The sequence below is a fragment of the Melospiza georgiana genome, chromosome 13, assembly GCF_028018845.1.
Source record: "Melospiza georgiana isolate bMelGeo1 chromosome 13, bMelGeo1.pri, whole genome shotgun sequence".
NCBI lineage: Eukaryota > Metazoa > Chordata > Aves > Passeriformes > Passerellidae > Melospiza > Melospiza georgiana.
Window position 1 is genome coordinate 17082835 of NC_080442.1, and position 25296 is coordinate 17108130.

The 25296-nt window shown below is 44.4% G+C and overlaps 1 protein-coding gene across 3 annotated transcripts in view; it reads right to left on the reverse strand.

The window, feature by feature from the left end:
• Positions 1 to 25296, reverse strand: part of IGF1R (insulin like growth factor 1 receptor) — a 169259-nt gene that overhangs the window by 59961 nt on the left and 84002 nt on the right. The window lies entirely within an intron of this gene.

The window sequence follows — 25296 nt, forward strand, 5'->3', positions numbered from 1 at the left end:
CCTTTAGTTAAACTGCTGCCTTCATAATCCAGTCAGCACATCCCAAGCTCCACATTCAGAAAGGTTGTGATCCCATTTGTTTCCCACTCGTAAGACTGGCAGTGAGAGGGAGCGAGAGGCACGGCACGGCCTCCCACACGTATCCTGAACGCCCCCAGTCCATATGGGAGTCACTCAAACACCCAGCTCTGCACCTCAAAAGCTGCACTGCTCACTACCTCAAACAAATGTCTCATCTCTCCTTCCTGCATCGTTGTCAGAATTACTCAAAGAGTGAAAAATGGGAATGATTTGCTTCTTTTGAGCACAGACTACTCCTGACAGGATCAGTATGAAGAACTTACAATTTTGAGAAAAAAAGAAAATCCAGAAAAAATAACGTGAATAAAGTATCAGGCTTCAAATCTCTTAAATAACTGCTATGAAACATATTACTGATATTTTTTACGCTTTTTTTTTTTAATGGCTATTCTGGATTACTGTAAGACTTCTTTGTTCACTGAATCCAGACACTCCTATTACCTGCCTGGTAGATGGTACCACACCCCCTCTAAATCCTCCAAACCATGTATCTGCACATGTATTTACAGTTCAGGGAAGGCAGGACTCAGTAGGACCATGGGAGGGTTATTTGTTTTCTGTATTCAGAATAAGAAAGTGAAAATGAATGCAAATACCTCCTTTCTTGGCAGCAGGCAGCGCATTGTGAGCATCTCAGCCTCCCAGCCTGAGCACTGCAGCTGCCGAGCGGAAGAAATAAATAAATAAGAGCCCAACCCTAGCAGTGAGGTATTTCAAAGGACAAAGGATATAAAAAGAAGAGCTGCAATAGAGATTTCAGCACAGCCACAAGTGACACATCCCGAATTCCTGCGCATTGTAGCTGCTCTCGGATTACTCCTTTATTTTTAAGCTCCTTACAATAAGTCTTACTTATCAGTCATTCACATCTACCCCTCATTTCCCACCCTGTTGTGCTTTGCTGCAAAGGCCATCCCCCATCCATCACCCCTTGGTGGTTGTTTCTTTCACTGCACAGACATCCCATCAATTTGAAGATCCAGGTAGCAAATCCCATGGGCTCCAGATGCACTCTTATTTTAAATGCACTGAATAATGATTTATCCTAACGCCTTTCAGAGCTGATCTTGAGGTGATGGACTTTCGGTTTCTGGCTTTGTTTTGAAATTACCTGAGCAGCCCTGTGAGTGAGGCAGGAGCATCAGGTACTGTGGCCTCCGGCTCTGGGCCACAAAACCCAAAGAGACCCAGGAAGCAGATACTCCAGAACTCTCAAAGTTTGCATTTGCTTCACTTGGGTTGTCTCACCAGCCAGGAACAAACATCAGCTGGGGAATGATGTGGCTTTTCCCCTTTCTGGCACAGTGAAGAAACAACAAACTCAAAGATGCAGGTCACAGCCTGGAGCCTGCAGAGGTAAAGGGACTCATCCCAAGCTCACAAAACCCCAAATCTGCTGGGCTCTGAAGGGAACAGGAAGCCCATCAGCCCACACAGCGCAGTAAGACAAAGCAGAAAATATATTTAAGTTTTTCTCCAACTTTTTTTAAAGCAGCACTTCTGAAAACTAAAAATTTTGGTTTAGAAACCACGGCAATTAGGATGGTTACCTGGGGGGGAAAGGCTCTATTTTTGCTCAAGAATAAGAGATAATTGAACAGAAATTGTTTTCTGCAAAACTTTTGCTGTCGATTTTGAAAGCCAAAAATATGACCACAGAATAACACTGAGTCTTTTCACAATCATTGCAGAAATGTGATACTTCATATACAGGCACCATACAGCACAAGAAAACCATTTTTCTGGTGAAAGAAGAAATTACATGCCTGTATTATTTAATCAGAAGAGAGCTTGGGAAGTCAGGAGATTAACCTCAGTGAAATAATTCTGCTAGCAGAATTCACTCAGTAGAAATATTAATTGCTACACTTAACTTGTTACAAGTTGGGCCTAATTCCTTAGAAGGATTTTATCAAATCCACAATACCCCACATATTTGAAGAGATCTGCTAGAAAATATGTTAGAGCACAAGTCAAAGGGATAAACACTAATATAATTCTTTTAATCTAAGGACCTGTCAGGTTTTCTCCTCAATAAACACATGAAGGAACTCTTCATACCCTGCCTGCTGCTCTAAGCCACACGTTTCACTCCTCACAGAAAAACACATTTCAAAAGCCACTGGTAAACTGCCACCTCACGCTCCCACTCACACTTTAAAATTTTATTTTAAAAAATTAGTTAAGTACATCTGTCCTAGGAAGGAGAGCTATCACAACAAAGCAAGATGTCTCCATCCACACGTTGCCTCTGGAATCTGCTGCTTCCCCTGCAGCACGCGCATCGTTTCTGCAACATGATGAAATTCAGAGCGAACAAACAATTCCAGCAGGAACTCATACAAGTTTCACAAAAGGCAAACATTGTTTTTTGAAAAGCAAATCCTAGTTGTGAAGTTAATCTTCACTACAGAAGACTACTGGAAGAGTAAAGCAGAGAGAAAAAAAAGCGCTTACTTGAGCAAATATGTATAAGAAAGGTGGTTAGCTGTGGGGTTTGGATACTTGAGTGGTCTAAGGATATGGGCAAGGGACTTTTGCAGCAGAAATATCTTTTAACAGATTCTTGGAGAAGGAGGGGGGAAGTAAATTTTGGAGCATACATGTAATTTTTCAGGTCAGATGCATCCGTTCCATCAACGGATTTCACTAGCACTGGTTTTCAACACAGTTTTTCTCTAGTCAGAAGTTAATGCTTGTCCCATTTGACCCTGGAACAGGGCAGACAGTAAAATATTTAGAAGAGTTGATGAAGCTGGTAACAAGAATAAAGTGCTCAAAATGAGAGAGTGCAATTAAACCACCAATAAACTAGGTCAAATTGTTGGGAGTGCAGAGTACCCTGAAATACAGCAAAAAGTAACTATTATAATTGTAAGTTCCATCCCAGGTCATTTAAATGATTAATAGCAGGAGTTAGAAAAAATTAATTAATTCCTGCAACTAATTCAATTTTGTTGTATTTCCTTGGGTTGTCTGGACTTTTAAGCTCAGTACCCAAAGTCCTTTATGCTTTTATTGCAATAACCTGATGGACTTGTACTTTACACATTTTGTGGGGGCCTAAATCTCTTTCATATTCTTTGTATTTACCAACACCTGCTCTGAAACTTGACTACCACCACGACCTGCATAGAGATACCTAAAGAACAGAGTTGTTAATGTTGGAAAAGATATCTAAGAGTGCAACCATTGATGCAGGGATGGCAAGGCCACCAGTAAAGGTTGTCCCTGAGTCAGGGCAGGATGCAGCCACACCTGGGGATGCTGCCACGCCTGGAATCAGTGAGGATCACCAAGCACACGGATGTGGAAGCTCTGCTGGACCTGAGCAGCCCCCAGGGAACACGGCCGGCAGAACAAACCAGCAGCACATCCACAGCCAGATGTGACCCACAGCTGTCCACATCCCTGTAACCCACCGGGCAGGGCTGGGTCACAGACACCTCCAGCAGCCAGGGAAGGTCTCACATCCCTGTAACCCACCGGGCAGGGCTGGGTCACAGACACCTCCAGCAGCCAGGGAAGGTCTCACATCCCTGTAACCCACCGGGCAGAGCTGGGTCACCAACACCTCCAGCAGCCCAGGGAGGGTCTCACATCCCTGTAACCCACCGGGCAGAGCTGGGTCACAGACACCTCCAGCAGCCAGGGAGGGTCTCACATCCCTGTAACCCACCGGGCAGAGCTGGGTCACAGACACCTCCAGCAGCCCAGGGAGGGTCTCACATTCCTGTAACCCACCGGGCAGAGCTGGGTCACAGACACCTCCAGCAGCCAGGGAGGGTCTCCATGCGTGTGACAGGGCCAGCACCAGGCGTGTCCCCGCTGGCAGGGACAGCCCGGCTGCCTTCGCCGCCCGTTCCCACGCACGGCTCCGCTCCTCGCTTGCCGGCAGCCCCGACACGAATAATTCCCATCCACAACTCCTCCATCACACCCACTGCGAGCTCTTCGTGCTGCTGCAATGGGGGAAACCCGGTTGGGGTCACGGCAGAAGGTACAAATCCGCTTATTTTAACACGAGGCTGCCACGCTTCCTTCTCCACGCTCTCCGAGACGGGGACAAGCGCCTCCCTGCAGAAAGCCTGAGGGGTGCCTTTGCCTGGGGAAGGGAGATGGAAACCCCATCCCCCGGGTCCCCCGGGCACGGCAGAGCCTCCCCGGCCCTCTGGGCACCGTGCGGGCCCCAGTGCCCTCATCAGCAGGCACAGGAGCTGCCCCCAGTGCGGTGCCCCCTCCTCACCCGGTGGGCGCGGAGCTCCCGCACAAAGGAGCTCAGAGAGCGGACCCTCCCCTCCGCCCCTTCCTTCACCTTCCCTCGCCTCCAGCCCTCCGAACAGACCTCGGCCTTTCATAAAGGGTGGAAAAAAACCCCCCAGAATAACCCACCCTACAGCAACCCCATGTTTTTCCCTACAGGGCGGCTGAAACAGCTCCTGTATTAATGAGGAGAAAACCAAATTTAGAAGAGGCGCAGCATCCAAATATAGGCTCCAGCACACCTCGCTCTTGAAAAGGGTCTCACTGTTTCCCTCCCGCCCTGAGAGGAGCCAGGGGCTGAGCTGACAGCGCCGGGGGCTGTGCCTGCCCCGCAGCTCAGCAGCATCCTGCATCCCACCGCAGCATCCCCACGGGAATGAGCATCCCGGGCACCCGAGCCCCATCCCGGCATCGCCCCGGGCAGCATCCCGCCGCCGCCCGGCCCAGCACAGCACAGAGGCGGCATTTTGGCAGATGCCAATAATCCTGCTCCCCAGGGAGGATCCCTGGGACTGGCCTGTTATTCCAGGCTGAAAGTAGTAAACAACCTCCCAGGGGCTGGAGACAGAGGTAAACCCCAAAGATGCCGTGTCCTTGCTGGAGCGAGTGCTATTACAGGACAAAAACAACATGGAGCTTCTCAGGCTGCGCTAAAAAAAATGTAAGGCAAAAGTTAAGAATGCTGCTCCTATAAGAGGAAAAAAAAAAAAAAAAAAGAATTAAATCAAAGTCATATGTTTCTCCAGAGGATTTTATGAGTTTGTTTACGACAAACCATGTTCACGAATGCTCTGAAATCCAGAAAATAATCTTATTCATTTTCTATCCAGGTAGATTCTATAAAGATCTTTCTCCTCCTTTTACAAACATCTGCTTTTTCTGCCAAGACAGAAAACAAGATGGGGAGGGAAATATCAACGCACTCAAATCAGCCACAGGTTTTTCTACACATATAGAAACATGCTAGCAAAAGCAAGGCTTGGTATTTAACTTGATAACATACAGATGAAGGAAGAACATTCCCAATAAATCTGCCCCACAGGGGAGGATTTTAAAATTTGTTAAAAATGCCATTTGACCACATTCTGTTGCTATATTCAAGTGATGTCACGCTTGTTGCAAGACAGAAAATGTGCCGCTCCGAGTCACATCTAAGGCAGCTCTAAGCAGGATGGGGGGATTAGTTTGGCCTCTTTCAAGAGAATAAATTATTGCTGAAGATGTTTACACAATGCAGCTCCATGAGCTGAAAGGTTGCTTTCAGAAGAGGCCCAGGCCCTGCCGGAGGAATGCGAGCACAGCCCAAGGCAGGCCGAGGCTCAGCAGCTCCATTTCAGCCTCTGTCTTTCCCTTCAGGTGACTATTTTTGGGAGGCACAGAGTTGTGTGTGTTGGGGCTGGAACCAGCCAGCTCTGAAAACATTTGGAGTATTTTAGACACGACAGTCTCAGCATCGTGTTCTAAAAGCAACCTGCATTGCAGGAAATGCTGAAAGCGAAAAAAGGGAAAAGTGCAGCAACAGTAAATAAGAACTGAAGTAAATCTAAACATCAGATCACAGTGAGAAGTTGTCCTTCTTCCTATCACTGCACAGCTACAGTAATCAAAAAAAACTCACTGTTCTATAGACACAGAGCATCATAAAGGAGCATAAATTCAGCCTCAACTCATTCCTCTGCAACACAGCATTCCCTAATTTTTACACAGCTGTATGCAGACATCCCTACCATCACTGCCTACATATCACACATCAAGAAACACTAAATTAAACACAAATTCAAATGAAACATCATTGACATTTTGTTTCCATCTTCTCATTACAGAGAATAACCAGACTGAACCCTTTGACAACACTCAAAAATTGTGTATTGAAAAAAAAAAAAAAAAGAGAGGGGGTGGTGCAGGGAGGGAGAAAACGCTCTCAGATGTGTGCCCAGCTCCTCACTGCTGGATCTTTTGTCCAAATACACAGTAGAAAATAAAGAGACATGGGGATTGTCAGGGTGCTGAGATTCAAAACAGAAGGGCTTAGGAGGAGGGACAAAAGACCTGCTGTAAAAGCAGCTGCAAAGTAAGCAGGAACTACAATCCACCCAGTACCCACTTTCATGTCTTGCCATTAAATTCCTGGTGTAGTGATGACAAGAAAACTCCGGACTGACTCGAAGACTATGAAGAACCTACATTAAATCTCATGGTTTTACTGGTGCTTACACTTAGGAAGTAACTTCAGGATCTTGACCAACAAAGCCCAAGGGCCCAGGCTGCTGCACTGAGCACAGTGGATGCCCCAAATCCCCAGAGCAGGGAATGTGAGCCTGGAATGCAGAGCTCCAGTGAAAAGCAGTCTCAATAACATAACAGCAGCTAGCTTACTGTCAGTAGGCTTAGTAGAGTTTGCACTTCCTCTGTGTTGTGGGGGCTTTGTGTGTGCTTGATTTGATTTTTAAGGAGGACAGAGCCACCAGGAAGGCTGAAACTATTCCACAGACACTACACAGCAACAGCTGCACTGGGAAAGAAAAACAGATGTCAGCACACCGTGTTTCTATACCTAGTAATAAAATATTTATGGATCTTTCTCCTTTCTTCCCTCTCCCAGTTTCCTCTGCTCTGCTGGACATACATTCTCTGAAAACTCACTTTCAGCTGCCTAAGCCTGACTTTTGCTCCACTTGGCAGTGTTCCGTTTATGGCTGGATTCGACCCCAAAGCTCTTTGCCAACCTAAATGACTCCATGGCTCAGGTATCTCCTGTTTCCCAGAGCCAGGCTCCTGAGACCCCACAGCACGCTCTGTGCGAGCCATCACCTTCCATTCCCACAGGACAGAGCCGCTGGAGCCGCTGTCCCAACAGGTTCCTCCACAAGGAACCTTGGAAAAGCAGGATGACAATTCCTGGGGACCAGGCAAGGTTGGACATGCAGAGTCACTTGGGAGGAGTGACACTGTAGCAAGTAACAAAATACCTGCAAAGCAGTGTTTCCTGCATCCACCTGCTTGCCAGCAACACTCAGCACCTGGCTTTGAGGTGTAAGCTTTCATTATGCACCCTACACCAAACAGTGCAGCTCCCTCCCTCCTCCCCACATCTCCTTTCTCCCCTTTTGAAGGGAGAGAAAGTCTCCCTTTGCAAGAGGAAAACTTCTTTTAAAAACTTAAAAAATAGAACCATCATTTAGGCAAGAGAATATTCAGAGTTTATGGCTTAGATTTGCATGCCTGCAGGCAAATCAGAGGCAAGACATCTCTGATCAGCTCTGCAGTTCTTATCTCCTGTAGACAAAGCAACACCTCCATCAAGCATATGGATCATCAACGTGCCTCTTGGAAGGGACAGGGGAGATTAGGTATCACCAGTTACACAAGCTGCACTTTACAAATCCCGTGTCAATTAAAAGATGCTGTGTATTCTGAAACTCCCACACTCTCCATGCCTACACATCTTCTGTAGGCTGTATTGGCAGTGAAAGTAGTGGCATTTGGCCCAATAACTGAGAGGATGCTAAAGCTTAATTCAATCCTCTTCCCTGCACTCTGGGTGCAAACAAAACTAACAAACAGAACATGTCAAAGCTGGCCAAAAAGTTTTTCCAAGTACTACATCATTCATGCACAACAAATGCTCCATCCAGCATTTTCTGTCACATTACAGGAAGCTGCAGTGCTGAGGCCCCCCAGAACACCTCTCCTCATCCTTCCCACTGTTGCATTCTCTCTCTGGGACCCAGAGGGGTGACCTCAGCAAAACCCACCCCAAGAAGGACTGTGAAATGCAGATACTTTGTTGAAATACTTAAAAAAAAAAAATTAAAAATAATTCTAACACTGTAAAAGTGCAGGTTGCTCACATCTCAAATACAGACTGCAACTCTGAGCCCTTCAACTCAAAAAGGATGGGAAAAAACTGGAAAAGGCACAAAGCAGCATAAGAAAGACCCAGAACTATTCACACATGCATGAAAACAAAGGCTTGTCTTCAGCACTTCAGCCTGAAGAAAAAAACAGAATTAAAAACCAGTTACTGTCAGAGTAATTGCAAGTAAAATGCTTAAACCCACATTTAATTCCTACTAATAACTGGACTGCTCCTCCACATTCCTTCTATTACCCAGAGATACTGTTAATGCACAGAAATTAATTCTGCTTTTGAAGCAAATCAGAGTATTCAGACTCCAAAATCTTGTGGGTTGATCAAACTGTCCAATATCCTCAAGGTTACACCTCACCTCCTCAGAAATCTCCTCTTCACCCATAAGATTACCTTGTTTTTACTGAAGGATCTCTCAAATCCCATTTTCATGTTCTTTTGCAAAACATTCAGATGTTTAGTTCAATTATGTTTTTTTATCCTGCTACAGTTAAACTAAATGTTCTCATTAAAAAAGAACACATTCAATTATGAAATCTGCAATTTTAATTACAATTTTCTCTCCCCATCTACTCTGAAACAAACCAAACCAGGACTGTTGTTTGTTCATGCCTGAACAATGTTTTTATTTACTGTGGATAAACGGAGACTTATCTAATACCACTTACATGGAGTCATAAATTGATTTTTGATTAATGTTTAATCAAAAACAAAGAGACCCATCTGTGCAAAAAAAGTAGGAAGCAGAAAGCCCTGTCCATAGGAATTCCTTCTGTGTCAGCTCTCCCAAGCTCTGGGTATGGACATGAGATCCTTCCCCTTCTGCTGCTCTGAGGATGCAGCTCTGTTGACAGAGCACTTTACAATAGCCAGATAGCTTCCTTCAGGAAACACTCATTTAAAACAAGATTATTTATTTTAAATACAAAAGCTCTACAACCGACAACACGGAGTAAACATTTTAAATCTCAAAGGCTCATAAAAATTAAGAGCATTAATGACAACCCTCCCTGCTCCTGGCAGGCAGCCAGCTGCCAAAGCAAAGCTCAGGTACCCTCAGGTCCCTCCGTGCCCAGCACTGTCAGCTGGCAGGGCCACAGGTGAAAACAGCATTAAAATCCCATGTTTCACTGAGGATGAAATCACAGTTCTCGTGAAAACTGAATATTCAAGTCTTCATTGGAACACACAAGACTTCTCTATCAAGGGATCAAAGTCCAGGGGAGCACCACCAGCATTTAGAACCAGGCAATACTCAAGATCAATACAGTGTAATAAAATTTAAAAAAAGGATGAACATTTCTAGCTGCAATCAAAATAAGAAAAGAGGTTATCTAACCTCAAAAGGAGTCTCTCTCTACCAAAGCAGAAGCACATATTCCAGTTAAGTGGTGTATATGCCTTGACAGTCCTTGGGAGGAGTGGAGTGGGGGGAGTGATGCCAAAGCAATCCCAGGATATTTGGGGAGATCACAAACATCAGGAAGGCAGTAAGTCTTTAAGAAGCCAGGGGTGAAGTGGCTGCTTCCTCCTCAGAATGGAGCCTGAGCAACACCTGAGTTAATCCCCAGGATCTTTTCATTTCTTTCTCAGTGTTTCTCTCTTGCATTCATGGTAAGAGCCCAGAAAAGCAAACAGTGCTGCTCTAAACCATTTGGTCCCCAAATCTCTTTTTGACAAATGTAAATACACACTAATTTTTTTCAACAATTAAGAACTCCCAAAGGAAGATGGAACATTAAAAAAAGTGACAAGAACAATCTTAATTATAGCTCTGTTAACACATTATGATAATAAGTACTTGTTCTTTATCAGACATTTTTTTAAAATTATTATTGTTCTGAACTATACAAAGGCTGGTCTAAAGAACAAGGATCTTTGTCTCTTGCTGCCAGAAGAAACAGCATTTCCTGAGGCCTGTTTCTGCCTTCAACTAACAGTTTTGATTTGGGCTTTAGAAAAATAACTGCATGTCCTCAGCTGGAGGGAAAAAAGTTCCCTTCTTCCCCCTCTCCCAGATGCTCAAAGGAGAACAACATCACCAGTGGTAATAACACTGTGTTTCATCAGCCTTCAGGAAAAACAAAACCAAACCTCTGCTGTCCTGGCTCAGGTAAACAACAGGAGTTCATTACAGAGTTAATATTGGGTTTGTTCATATTCCTGTTCCTCCTCTGCACCTCCCCTGGAGCCCCCGGACTAGAATTACAGCCCAACAATGGCCCAATTGTCGCCCCCGGCAGCAACTTCCAGCCCAACAATGGATCTTCCCCTTTGCTCTCCACCCAAAGGAAAATTAATAAGGAAAAAATTCTCTGATTACAGGGTAAAGAAAAACATTTTTAAGGGGGAAGACAGAGAGACCTATGTATATACCATGAAGTTCTGAGCTTCCTTTGTACAGAAGAATGTGCATTGCCTTTCCCAGGCTGCTTTGTATCCCACAGACTCTCCTATGCAGGGGAAGAGATGGGGAGGAAGGTTATGTGCTCTGGCATGAATGGCATTTCCTAAGAAGGTCACTTTAACCACCACTTTAAAGGGTCCCTCCTTTAAGAAGTCTCACCTATTCCTACAAACGTGAAGGGGAGAGCTGTGAGCCCCCTTTATTTCAGAGATAACCTGAAAGTGCATGTGCCTGCTCTCCCAAACAGAGCTCACAGGAATTCACACTCAGAGGGGAGAAGCAGGCTGGATTTACAAAGCAAACATTGTTTTTTGTGGGGAAAGAGTATTTACACATAGGAACAAATATGTTTTATTTCCCACTTTCCAGATGAAAAAATACACGTTACTGCACTGCAAATATTTTGGTAACGTGTGCCAAAAGCCAAAAACAAAGAGAGAAGCCCTTCCTTTGGAGAGGGAAAAGAATCCCCATCTACTACAGCCATGGCTGCACAAAGTCCAGCATTAGGCTCATGATTTGTTCCTGCCTGCTAAGGAGCCTAACATTTATTTCAGCAACAAAGCAATAACAAAGATTCAAAGCTGCTTTCTAAAAAAGTTCAAGTATTTAAAGAATTTGTTTGTGCTCTGCCAATATTCCTCTGTTTCTCACAGAGCTCTACCCCTGCAACCAGGGCAACATCTGTTGGTTTGGGGTGACAAGACAAGAAGCAAGGTATTTTGTGATTCTGCACTGCAGAGGCTGCCCAACATGGCATTCACATTGATATCAATTTCAGCTTCTGCCTGCACAGTATTTACTCATGCAACAGCTAGTTAAAAGCTCTGCCCAAGTGCCTTTAAGTATTTGAGATTTATCTCCACTAATCAAGGTTTATTCTCCTTTAGTTTTAAGTACTTTAGTAAATCACTGCTCTCCATAGTTCTGACATCTGACTTCTCCTCACTGAAACTGGTAAAAAAGGTTCTATCGCTTGGCTACTGCAATAGGGATTGTTTTAAAAAGCACAGTTCCTATTGGTTTCAACAAGAAAAATCTTGTTGATGTTTGGTAAGAATATACCCCCAGAAGAACCCAGCACCAGAGGCGTGTCAGCAGAGTTCCCACGTTAGCTGAAGTCCCAGTCCAAGGCCACAGGTGAGAACCTGAATAAATTCAAGGTTTGAGTTTTAACACAAACTTGCAGCTCACCAGGACCATGCCCACCTCCAGCTAAGGGAACCTCCAGGACCCACCTGTGGATCAGGCCAGAATTCCTGCACTGCACTGGCAGTGTGCAGCTCTTGGGCAGCACTGCTCAAATCCTCTTTAAGACTGTCCCTGTTCCACCATCCCAGAGCCCTTTACCCACTCTCTCCAAGCAACTTCTCCAGTAATACATAGGTCCTGAAGCTGTGATTTAGCTCCTAAATTTGGGGAAATGTTAAAAATGCAAAAGCCGTGCTATTGCAACTACCAGCAATTACAGGTAGTACAGGTCACTTCACAGAGATTTTATTTTTTTTTTTTAATATAGAATTAACACTGACACCATTACTTACAGTTTGTAAGGAGGATTACTAACATCTCTTTGCTCCGTTTCCTTTTTGGTTTATGCTTAAGGACAAATATTTTGTTTATAGTGAACTGAGCACACATCCAGCTGATCTCTCTGAGTACTTCCTGCAAGTTCACTTGGCAAAAATCTCTGGACTGCCAAAGGCTGCCCCACAGTCCCTCGGATAGCCAGGGTATGGCTGTGGAGTTGGACTGGAAAATGAGACACACCAGCTATTCTTCTTTCTCCATGAAGGCATTTATGAGGTGAGGCTGTCACGCAGAAGTCCAACATCTACAACAGCTCATAAATAATGCACCGTTTGACACTTCCATCACAGACACAGCTAAAAGGAGGAACAAAAATGTACCACCCGTGGTTTGTTTATGTAGGTAAATTTAAAATTAACTTCAAACTCCATTTCATTTTATGGTTGTGAATAATCCTCACCTCTGCCTGTCCTTTCCACAGTTGTGATTATAAAGGAACATATGAGAAAACTGCATTCTTACAGATTTCTAGAGCTTAACCCTCCCTGCCAGCTTCTCCAACCTGCCAGAGAAGGAACACACAGGTGAAGTGAAATGTTGCCATTACAGTGTCTCTCAAAATAAGAATATTTGTCCACAAGAAAGTGATCTTACTTACAATTCAGCCCTCTGCCTTCTGGAATAGATTGGAGCTAATGCCCGAGCAGAAATGTACAAAAAACAGATTAAATTAAATTGCTATGATAGTTAACAATGATACCTCTCCAGAAATTCTATTTTTTTGGATAGCTGATGCCATTTGAAGACCATGCAGTGCATCTCTCAACCAGTAACTGCAACTCTACAGCCAAGCAGAGCACATGGATTTCTCCTGTAGATCCTTATAAATACACTTTAAAAAGTAAAATCAAAGCAAAATCATAGAAGGCAGCCTTGCCCAAGATCCCCAGAGATGCCAGAGCTTCCCCAATGCTCTACACCCATCCCACAAAATTAATAATAATAATAATAATAATAACAACAACAATAATAATCTGGAAGGTGGTATGGGAGGGTTGCTTCTAAAACTGCTGAAAATAACATGTTGTATGATTGCATCTTGCAGCCACTGTGAGCTCCGAGTGAAGACACATCCAGCTCCTCCTGCCTGTCCTGGTGCCCCTGTAGGGCACGAGTTCCCCCAGCACCTCAGAGCACCCAGAGAGCTGCTCAGCCCCAAAGGCCATGGAAGGGGGGACAATTTCCACCAGAGCTCAGTGGTGTCAGCCCAGGCTGGGACACAGGCACTGTGCTACACAAACAAAACCCTCAGGGAGGGGCTGCAGCAGGCAAAAAGGAGAGGGAGCAAAGACAATGAATAAAAACACTCAGCTCAGGAACACCTTTGGCTCACATGCCCCACAATCTGGCTTTGCTCTATCAGTTACAGCCACCTTGGTTTCCAGGCCAGGGCATGACCAGCTCCATTCCTCACTCCCATCTTTCCTGTACACCTCCAAGAACAGCAGCACCAAGGAAGAAGTGACCAGGAAACCCAGCCCATGCCCAGGTCCCTGCTCCTCCCTGGCTCACATGTAGCCACACTTAACAATTTTTAGCAGTCTGCTGGGGCAGCTATGATCCCTCACTTCAGTTCATTTAAGGACCTTAATTGTTTGTTTTGGCTCCAACCAGCAACCGTGTTTATGAAAAACAGGTTAAGCTTTTGGCACCAAATTGTTTTCAAAAACCCTCAGCCTTTGAAATAGTGCCTTCTTTAAAAAAAATGTTTTTCTACCTTGAGAAGCTGCATTTCTCTCCAGAGAGACATTTCACCTCTACTGCTCACTCCACTGGTGTTACCTTTTTGTGTTCCCATTAATAACTCATTTTCCTCAACAGTTCACAACTTGATCTAAAAGATCCTGTCTAAATTAAGGTGTAATGTGTGACATTTCAGAGAAATCTGAAATTATTATTTCCAAATAAAAAACCACTCCTGCACCATGTGACCACTCATGAATTTCAAATGTTCGTGGTAAATTTACATAAATGAGGTGGACTTGTACACTGTGAGTACTCTGCATGGAAGCCAGATTGTACAATTTATCCCTTTAATTCAAGAAACTCTCCTCATGCCCCATCCTGTGTCCTGCTACTAAAAACTGTGCAACAGGACAGTTCTGCAAGACAAGAACATCTCCTATCCAAAACTGGCCACAAGATTCTACACTCCCATTTGAGTTTATAAAAGCATATTTTACTCCACACTCAACAGGCTCCAATGCCAAAAAATACCCAGAATTCACATCCCAGAGTGAGAATCCATCATTCCAGAGCAGATCACGCTGATGAAGGCCCATGTATAAATGAATTAGGAAATCCTGAGTACAGATCACTCATTTGCTTTTTTAGTTTATTAAAAAGCTGCTTCCCTAAACTTTTATTCTAGTTAAATGGTTTTCTACAGTATTTTGATAGTCTCAGTACCTCGAAAATGCATTTGGATGTGGAAGAAGGGTATCAGCTATGACGCTTTTTCCCTGAAGGTGCAGTCAGAAATGAAATGGTAAAAGTTTCAACAGTGCAAAATTACCAAAAGCTTGTATTAAAACAAGAAACACCTATTTTTCCACCAAAAAGGGTGGTGAAAACAGAGTATCAACACTGAGCTTCATTGAGCCTTGCTAAGACCGTAAATGGCCTGATGTCATTTCTTGTCCATTTGAAACGCTTTTGGTCTCCAGCTCAATCATATCCAGGAAAAAATTTCCAATAGACTAATGCCAATACAGCCACCCTCTTTTGGGTTATAATTGGTACATGTTATAAAGTTTAAAAGCCACAAAATGTTCCAAAACAGCCTGGAGTCACTAGGACGATGCTCTCTTGGGACAAAATCACTCCAATCTTCTTCAGTCTACTTCCTAGAGAAACAAATTGAATTAAAGCAGCCACCATCCCTCTACAGGCAAGAATCCCAAAGTGCAACACCAGAATCCTGCTCTTTCCAGCTGTCTGGAATCCAAGGAGGCTGAACCATCCTGCAGCACTCAGGTGAGACACAGAGCTTAGGCTGGGCAGCTCCATGGAAACATCTCCAGGGATGTCACTTCAGCCACCAACACAGAAGTGGCAAAGAGGAAGGAGAGAACAAAGAGCACAAACAGATCCAAGCCCTCTGGGTAACTCTGTCTATCAATTTAAATTTAGTATCAGCTTACTCAAAGCGAGTCCAACCTCAGAATGCAGCTTTGGTCAAATAACTGACATATAAAATTAAAGTTCATGCACTAGAAGGCTCTGATGGAAGGGAAGCTGTATGATTTCAACTCCTCCAGCAGTGCCAGCCAACATTTTCTAACCCACCGCCTACGGTTCGACCCCCAGCTCCTTTATTCAGCCTCTAAAATGCCAGTCTGGGTTTTAAGAGGAGAAAAATCTCACCACTACCTCAGTTCTTCTATCAAAGTATCCTGCTGGCAAAGAAGGGGCTGCTCAAAGGGAAGTGGAGAGGGAAGAATGTCCAAGCCATCTGACAAAACTGGAGTCATCTCCACCACCAGCTGAGTTAGCACCACATCCCCCAGCCCTGGTGCCACAGTGGGAAACCTTCACAAATCACCACAATGAACTACTAGAAGAGAACCAGGCTGTCAAGTACGTCAGCACAAGTCAAACACATCAGCAATAGCTCCGAAATTCCTGACATGGGACCCAAAAGGCCAGTCCAGAACTTCATGCAGACTCAGAGCACTGCTGTGCATCCCCAATTCACACAGCTCACAAATCCCCCCTAGGAGCACAAAATTGCATTAAAGGACCTCAGCAGTTCGGTACAAGTTCAGCATGTTACCATTCCACCAGGTTTACTTCAGAGACAAGTCATCTCCTATGTCAGTTTATTATTTCTATTCCCATAAGCAATCCCAACTGTGCCCTGTTTGCAAGTGGAGAAGGAACAAGGATACACCTACACTCACTGACTGTGCTTGGGCCACACAGGCTGCTGCATTTTTGTATCACACTTTACCAAATAACCTATTCTGTGGCCATCCTGCTGGCAAACTCAGCCCCACAAACATCTTCAGTTTTTGTTACAATGCAAAATTTACCATTTTAATGCATCAGGAAATAATGTGAGCGCCAGCTGCAGGTAGGAAAAGGATCCTTATGTCTAGTCATCAGTTTTCAACTCAGCTATGTAAGGCTTTTCCAGAATTAAACAGGCTATTAATGGAAGCACTTAAGTTTTACTGGGTTTGCTTTCAACTAACAAATGCTCCTCTAGGAAACCACATATGATAGATGTCCTATAAATTGAGATTGAAAAAATAATTACTTGCTGGTTTTCAACAATGGCCTATAACAAGTGGCTGCCCCGTACAGAAAGCTGTAACTTCCCTGTTTAAAGGGGACAAGGATCTGCTTGGGCTTCACCTCCCTTGTTACAGGAGCCCTGAAGCACCAACCCAAGTTTGCCATGAGCACAGGAAATGTGTGAACAGCACAGTGCTGATGGTTCCTCTGGGAGCATCTTCCTCTGCTGATCTCGTGTGAAACTCTTCAATGCCCTTGGCTCATTCCATTTTCATGGAATCCACACTCTGTATCTCTGTGCACATACAAGAGTCCAACACCAACAGACATCCATCAGCTGGAATATTTTAGTCTCTTTTGCTGCTTTGGAACACATTGATAGCTGTAAAATATGGGAAGCATCTTCCTAAGCTCAGCAGCAATGCTGCTAAACCACTCAAGATGAACTTAAATGCCTCATGTTATTTTAATTATTTTTCTGAAACATCTTATTTTTATGTCATCACAACAGGATTTTTTACCAGAAAAGAATAAAACTGTGAGAAGGACTGAAATCTTAAATCTTTTCTCCTGTTGGCCTAATAGTAGAATGCTCCATACACCTGGCAATGAAGAAAATAAATTCAGAGATGTCTTTTGATTTATAGCTCCAGTGTGGTTTCTCAATAATACAGCTATCTTAGACTGCTGCATGCATTTAAAAAGTATTCCAGCTCCTTCAGAGATGAATTACAGTAGCTACATCTTTAACTGAAGTTCACATAAATTTCCCTTTTTTTCCCTCCAAGAAAACAATTACAAAACATTAAATCACTTTTATAACGCACTGTGAAAACAAAAACCTCTAATTTGGGTTATGATCTGAATGGTTTGTACAGGACACTCAGGCTGCTCCTCTGCTTCACTCCCTGCCTGCAGCAGCTCCAACTCAGGAGGAACCACCTGCTTTAATACGCCCATTTCTCAGTTTATAAACACAGCACACCTCCTCTTATCTTCTCATGCCCCACAGAAGGGATCCCAAATACATTTAACACCACCCTCCCCTTGTGCTTGGCTCTCATTCCAGCAGGACTTTCAGGCATCCCAAACTGGGTCACATGGCTGTGCTTGAAGTTGATCAAACATCTCTTGTCATGGGAAATCCAGTGTAGACTACAATAGGAAAGAAATTCCAGCACCTGGACTAGAGAAGCTAAAACCATTAGAGCCCCCTGACACTACTTCTCATCCCAAATGCAGATGAAGTCTATGTAACAGAACTTATAGCCTTTCTTCCTCCTTCCATCCTCCTCCTCACCATTATGCTTCTGAAGAAAAACATTAAGAAAAATAAAAGAAGGAAGTACTACAAAATTATAATAGAGGACTTTTGTCTGTCCTGCAAAACTAGATTTTTGTTCTAGATCTGTTTGCTCAGATCTTTCTTTCCTGGCATCAACAATGACCTCATAGAGTAAAATCATTTATTTCTTTTAAATCTATCTCAAACTGTAGATACAGTCATTGTTTTAAATATCAGAAAGGGTGCCTCAGCTCTCTGGTTTGAAAAACTATTAAATTTCACTCAGAAATAATAAACAGCTCTTACAGCCTCCAACAGCTTGAACCACCAAGATGCTCAACACAGCCTCTGCTGAGTGAATAGGAGAGACAGAAACAACGTGAGCAATTTAGAGCTTATCTGTGGGATTTGCTATATAAAATCAGACTTAAATGTGTAACACAAAATAAATATGGAAATAAGAATGGTGTACAATACACATCAAAAGTAGCAAACACATGTACCATGCCCAGCACACACTGGAAAAGAAAAGAAACTCCAAAGAAAATCGCTTTGCCTGCTTGTCGTGTGCTCCATGGAAGAGCTCCCACCCAGCCCTACAGTCTTGGGGAACTCTGGAATCTCATGGACTGCAGGAGTGATGGATTGTGTTTTATGTGCACTTAACTCTGAAATAATGAACTTGAGCAGGTTTGCTCCCCGGTGCTGAGGAAGGGACAAGGGGGCTGCTGGTGGTGCCGGGCGTGTGACATCAGCCCTGCGGATTGGCTGCCAGTGACATCATTTTATTATTCAGCCTCATGTTTGCATTTCAGCTTCCCCCTTTCAGGGACCTCCGGACCTCCCACAGCTCCTGGGAGCCGAGGGCAGCGCGGCCGAGCCGCCGTCCCCGCCTCGGAGCCCGAACAGCCCGAGGAGAACAGGGCTGGAGAACGGGCCCCTCCGGTGGTTCTGGAGCTGGGAAATGCGATGGCGCTGGGAGGCCAACCAGGGGTCACGGGCTTACAGCAAGAGGTAAAGCAAAATCCTTAAGAAATTTGTTGCAGAAAAAGACCTGGAGACTGGCAAATGGGAACCACATGCAACGCAACGGCAGAGTTAACAACACCCATCACACAGGCGGAATTGCACATGGATTTAACAAAATGTATGGAAACAGAGCAAAGACTGCTCATCCACAGTATCCATTCTTTTGCTAGCACCCATAAGGGATCCCCCGCCAAGCAGTATCAGCCCTGTTTGCCCCTCCACAACACGAGGCTGCCTTTGTTCCAAGCTCACATCCTGCTTCCCCTTACACGCTCGCCCCTTCTGAACTCGGACGTCTGTAACCTGATACACAAGAATGTTAATTTCTCAAGTGATTTTTGTCAAAGCACAGAATGGAAGTAACTCGATATTTTCCCCATCTTGAAAAATATTATTTTATAGCACATACAGGAGTAGGAAAATATATCTGGTCTACAACAATGCTTTGGGAAAATAAACTGAAGGAAGGGCTGCTCTGCCTCTGGGTACCTACGAGGCAGTATGTTTTCTGTTCAGCACACACCAGGATGTGTGTGTGGATATCCAAACGCATATATCTGTGAATTATTCATGTGCACACAAACACAGATCAATCAGGCAAAAGATCAGTTTCCAGCAAGTACAAAAACACCTAAGTTAATGCTAAGCTTGAGTGACTGCTCTCAGGCACGGTGTACCGCACCCGCCTGCTCATGGATCCAAAAGCACCTGCAGAGCCTGCATCTGAAAAACACGTTATGAGCAATTTACACAAAATCAATTAAACAAACACAATCATGCTCTCCAAACGAGTTCATCTACAAAATGCATTTTCTGCTCACTCCCAGCAGCGTGCATTTGAGGTGTGTATCCCACAACCACACCACCCCATGGAAAGAACACAACCCTGAAGGACAGCCATCCTGCAAAGCCTGAGCCTCTGACCCATTCCCAGGGAGATGGACAGGCACCTTGCCATGCAGGAGTGGAGCTCAGGCAGGCTGCACTGCTCTCCCAACACAGCCTACCGAGAAAAGCTCCTTGTGCATGACAGGCACTACCACAAACCACTGTAAAAACTCAAGCCAGCGTAACTCCAAGTTCTACCTTAATTCACGTACAGCATCACTACCCTACATCAATTTCACACTTTATGGTGCCACTATTTCTCCTATATTAAGAGAACATCAGTATTTCAGGACACTAAATCAATGTGTTTGGTATTATTTTTAAAAAATCCCCCAAACTCCTGAACTACTTTTAAGATTGCATCTTAATTTAAATTTAATATATATTGCTTCCTTGTGGTGGTGCATCCCCCATTCCCCCCCACAGCAACCTTAAAACACTCATTCACGACATTCCCACCTTGGCATGTTTTACCAGGACAATAATTCAGCCCTCTTTAGACCCAAGGAAACTGAATGCTTTTATGTGCAAATGAAATAAAAATGCTATAAAACTCTTCTGGCTTCAACTCCCAGACAGCAACAAGATGAGGGGAAACCACTGGTGAAATTAAGGAAATATAGAGTGAGATTTTCTTTTGTTTACCATGTGTGGTTTGGAATATGGGATTTCACAAGGGTATTTTCCACCGACCATGATGTCAGTGATCAAAGTTTTCTTCCTGCCATGTGGGAAAAGACTTGAAAATGCAGAATTTGGTCTCCTCAACACGTGTGGAGCTGGGTTAACAGGGTGAAGTCCCCATGGATCAGGGACAACACAGGTAGAGCTGCAACACAGCCTGCTCTGCAGCAGGCACAGAGAGCTGGTGGAAGTCAGATCTGCTCTCTGCTACCATCACAAGGGAGCAGGTCATGCTTGGAGCAACACACTGAGCCCTCTGGCTCAGAAAGCTTTCCCTGACTTCAGCAAAACAGGCTGCAGACATGTAACAACCTCTTCATTTATCACACACTTTCTACAATGCTCTAAAACTCCCAAGCAATCCCTTTTGCACAGAGAAGGGCATTCTCATCACTCACAAGAACACTCATTCTTCCTCCACACAACTCAGCAAGAGCACCCAACACTGCACCTGAGCATAGCTTGGAGCAGGGATGGCTTTGTGGAACCATCCCAGTTTCCAGGGAAATGGCACTTTAGCTCTTTTGGTAAAAGGAAAATGTTTACTGGCTGGTCTGATCCAGCTTTCTCAAAGAAATTATGAAGTTGAGTTCTGCTCACCCTGATTTTGGCTATGATACTGTGAAAGTATCCAGACTCTTCCCCCTAACCACCACAGACCTCAATGAGCCTTCCTAACATTCCTTCAACCAACCAAGCAGAAGTTTCAGCCCAAAAAATATTCCAAGAGGAGGACTGGAAGGGTCACCACTGCAAGAGGATCCTTCCACCACGAGCCAGTGGCAAGAACATGCAAGACAAGGCATCATGAGACAGTTTCTATAGATGAAACAAAGCCAGCCAGCATGGTCCCAAATCCAGTGAAATATCTCCCCAAACATAAAAAGAAAGCAAGCTCCCAGCTGATGAAATAAGACTGATGAGCAGCAGTCTCAGGTGGATTTCTTTTAAAAACCATGGTATAACAACCACTGGTTACCTAAAACAGAGTTTCTCCAGCTCAATTTAAGCAAACGTGGGACAACCCAGCCTTTAAAAAAATGGCCCTGAGATTTATTTTGCACAGTACTGGCACAAAGTGCAAGGTATTACACCTGCTGGACATTTATTCATTTATTTTAGTATTTTCTAGTTTAGTTCTCTTTTGCAAATGTGGAAAGGTTTGCATCTATTAGCAAGAAACTACACTTGCAATGCCTTCGATGTCACCTGCAGAAAGGGCTCAAGCTGAGAAAAATGGGTTCAAGTGATGCCATTTATTTTGAGTCTCTCCATCAAGATCAGCTTCTGGATCCTCCCTAGCTCCTTCCTTCTCTCGCTACGCCTACACTTCCAGGGAAAACTAAGGAAAATCTAACACCTCCAAATGCTGCCACATATAAAAAACATACTAGACAAAACGTGAAGGACATGAACCAAATCCCCAGAAGGCGTTTGTGGGTATCTTTTATTTATAACACTGAATGAAATTCTGTAGAATTGGAGGTGGGGGGAGGCTGTTTTCACAGCAGGACTTTCCCTGCAGCACAGACTGCAGGCATGGGCACACTCTGCTGCTCAGAAAGAATTTGGAACAACTGGACAGGAAGAACAAAAGCATGAAATACTAAGCTCCAAACAAGAAGAGAGGTAAACTCAGCTTCCCCCACCCACCTTCCACAAAAACATCAAATATTTCCTTTCATAAATAATTGCAATAGGATGCTGTAGACTTTTCCAAGCAGACAATAGCTGGATTGTGTAATGTTTTGCCCCAGGCAGGGCCCGGGGGGAGGGGGACACAAAGGCCGGCTTTCAGGGCTTGGGGCCTCTCGCTCCTGCTCCGGCAGCCTTGCTCCCTGCCTACTCCCTGCCTACTCCTTCCCTTGCCTTGCTCCCTTCCTACTCCCTGCCTACTCCTTCCCTTGCCTCGCTCCCTTCCTACTCCTTCCCTTGCCTCGCTCCCTGCCTACCCCTTCCCTTCCCTGCTGGCCCTCGCTGGGCCCGGCCACCGGAGCCTGCTGCTGCACACACACAACAACGGGCAGCAAAAGCAAACAAACACAACTTATGGAGCCCCTCTGGCCCTGCCACAGACCTCAGATGGAGCAGCACCTCTTTTTTTTCCCCAGGAGGGGACACTGGGGAGTGATTCGGGGTGCCAGGGACAGCACGCACGGCTCACATTGCTCCCCTGGCCCCTCGAGTGTCACCAAAGGAGCCCAGCCTCTCACCGGGTCTCAGGTCTGAGGGCAGAGCTGAGCTGGGGATATTAAAAAGAAAACAATCAAAGACCTGTCCTGCCTATAAGGGGTTTTGAAAGAGTCGCCCATTCCAACTGGGAAAGGTGAGAGCTGTAATTCCCAGACTGATTCACCTTCCTCCCTCACGTTCAGAGCTGGAAAAACACCTGCCCTGGCAACATCAAAGGAGCCCCAGCGCTCCCAATCCCAGGCAGACACTGCTCCCCTTTCCTGTGCCAGCCCAGAACCCAAACCAGCAACAGCTCTGCCTGTCCCAGGCTCTGTGCAAAACATTTCTTCCAAACAGATGATTGAAGGTGCCTGCCCCACCTTGGAGATAAGCACACTCAAAAAAATTATATATATATTTTTTTATCACCTGCATGAGGAAGTACTCAGGCTGGGAAAAGCCAGAGTAACAGGAGCGTCCAACCCTGCCTGCCCAAAATATGCATTAATTCTCCTCGGTAGAGCAGCCTGTACTTGTAGCACCTCAGCACTGTCATCTCCCCAAAGCCACATGTTTACTGTAATATTGTTTATATATAACCTAGTATATTATTCTGTATAAACCAGCTATAATAGCATGAAGTCAGCTGTGAGACCAAACAGACTCTTCTTTACAACAGAAACAAGCAGAGGACACTCAGCCAGTTGCAAGAGCAGGGGTAGTTGTGCCAAGTTTGCAATAAATCAGGTTGTTTTGTTTGGGTTTTGAAGAGCAGCAAAAAGACGTCAATAAATGCATCAGCGCAGGTAAAATGATCTGAACCACACTTCAAAACACCCACCATGTCAGGTGCACAGAAAACAAGGGCCAGGTGCTGGCCACAGAAAGTAAACCAAATTTATGACAAATTTATGCAAAACACCTGCTGCAAAACTGGCAGGAAAAAAAGAACCACACAGAATACAGAAGGAAAATGTATAGTCAAAAAACTTTCCAAGGTGCATCTGGAGATGGAGACATTGCCTGTTCTTCCATAGGCTAAGGCATAAAGAGGCCCACAGAAAATGTGGAAAAGCTAATGGAGCAAAATCACCTTATCATTGACCTTTCCTGGTCACGTTTACAAACGTGCTTTGAGACACGAGAGTGCATTTGAACAATGTTCTCCTTTTCTACAAAAGGAGAATTTCTTTAGGTCACATGACAGCCACAGAACACACCCGAACACCTGGAGGGTCCCTCCCTGCCCCAAATCAGAGCTGTGCGACTTCACCTCTGCCTGGCAGGGCAGCCCTGGCTCCTCCGTGCTCTGGAGCCCCTTCAGCCCCTGCCTGCCCAGCTCAGGGCACCAGCACTTCCCAAATAAAATAACAGACTCAACAAACTTCACTAAGGCGTGTAAGAAAGAATAAAATTAATGAAGCACCTTTATTTTTTTTAGTCAGAAGTATTTGCCCCACCTCTCTACACACATGTACCTATTTTTACCTCCAGACTTATTGCTGATAATTTGCAGAGTGATTTAGGCCACCACCCATCAACTAACATTTCCAATATCTGTAAGAGCTTTGTCTGGGTTACAGTGGTTCTGTGTTTCCCTCTTCTCAGGCAACAGAAGGTTCTGACTAAAGTTAGAACACATGGAAATGTATTTGAGAGACACACTAACATCATGTATACACTAGAGAGTGAAAATCCTGAGTATAAATCAAATTAGTCCAAAACTGCTTTAGAAACTCATTCCACAACCAACCTCTGTCATGACAATCTCCAGCCTGGGCTCAGTAAATTCCTCTGTTCAGACCATGGATGATTTTGGGAGAATGGTCCATCACTGGTACAGCCACACTTTGGTTTACTGAGGGCTTGGGAGATCCAAACCTTGTGCGGATCAGCAGAGCCAAGCACCAGAAAACGACATTTATACCTATTCCTACTGCTTTTCTACACTTTGTAAACACTTTGTAAAACACATGTTTTACACTTGAAAAACATGGATGAAAAATGTAAGAAGTTTAAGAGAAGCAGTTACTTAGTTAACATTTGTTTCCAATACCAAATTTCACACTTCCCAAAAACTTTTATCCTGAGAGCCAAACTGGAATATTTAGATGTGAGGCACATCTTACAGCACCTCAGTTCAGGACTGGGATTCAGTCCTTTCAATGAAAGGCTAAACCTGTGCCATTCTTGACTAGTGGGAGCCTGGGCTTTACAAGGCACCTTATCGTGAGAACAGGCTCTCTCAAGATTCCCAAAGCCAATTTCTAAACCAAAAAGATTCAGATAAGTATCTCAGCATTTGCAATGCTTATCTGCTAGCTGTTCTTCTCCTTTCTGCCTTGATGTTTTGTAGGACTCCACAATGAATGTTTGCCTAAACTCTGAAGAGAATTTAATGGCTATGCAAGTTAAAATTCCTCCACACATAAAGATAATTTAGAGGGAAATCTCCTGTGTTTTTCTGGAGAATGTAGAAACTCCATTTGACTTCTTTACATGTGCTGCAGTCTTTGCCAACACTGTCAAGAGTCTCCTACATACCCACATGACCAGTGTTGGGGTCTGCATGACGTTTGCCCATAAGTCACATGCACATATTGCCAGAAAAATAAATTATTTCCCTCTGTAACTTCATTTTTTAGTTTGATTTTCAAATTTCTTATTTGTTGGCATAATTTATTTCTGTCATCTTGTAGGATGAGCCATTTACTTAACAAAGCAAAGAGTTTTTCAACATGCCAAATCAAGCACAGCCCCTTATGCAGTGACCTGGGGTACTTCATC